A 617-nucleotide genomic window follows, 5' to 3' on the forward strand; every position below is an offset into this window, starting at 1 on the left:
CGGCCGCGGGGCCCTCCGCCCCCACTCTCTCTCTCCCAGAAGCCCCTGAGGCGGCGGCTGTAGCCTTGGTCGCCGCTCACCCCGGAGGAGTCGCTGGCCGCGTAGTCGCGGTCGTCACTCACTCCTTCCGAGGAACTACTGAAGCTGGGGCCGTCATCCACGCTCCCTCCTTGCCAAGAGCCGCAGAGGCGGCGGTGGAGCTCGTCGCTGCCCCTCTCCCCGGAGTCGCTGGTTCCGGCGCCGCGGGCTTCTCCGACGCCTCCCCCGGAGTCACTGCTCTGGGCGCCGCCGACCTGACGGAGACCGGCGTCGGTGCTAGGAAAGCCGCGGTCTCCCCTCACACTCTCCCACGAGCTGCTATGACCGTGGCCACCGTCTCCCCTGACTGTCTCCGGGGAACCACCGCGGCGGCGACCCAGGTCTTCAAGGACCCTTCTCGGGTCCCTTCTGGAGGGGCCCCCGTCCTCTCTCACTCCTCCCGCAGAGACGCTGCAGTGGCCGTCGTCCTCTTCGCCGATTGTTTCCGTGTTTTCGCTGAGACAAAACTCCTGGTCTTCACTCCCTCTTTCCTCAAGCTGGCCGCCGCGGTGACTGGGTCGGCCGTCTGTCCTCCACAG

Source organism: Myotis brandtii, unplaced genomic scaffold (genome assembly GCF_000412655.1).
Source record: "Myotis brandtii unplaced genomic scaffold, ASM41265v1 scaffold86, whole genome shotgun sequence".
Classification (NCBI taxonomy): domain Eukaryota; kingdom Metazoa; phylum Chordata; class Mammalia; order Chiroptera; family Vespertilionidae; genus Myotis; species Myotis brandtii.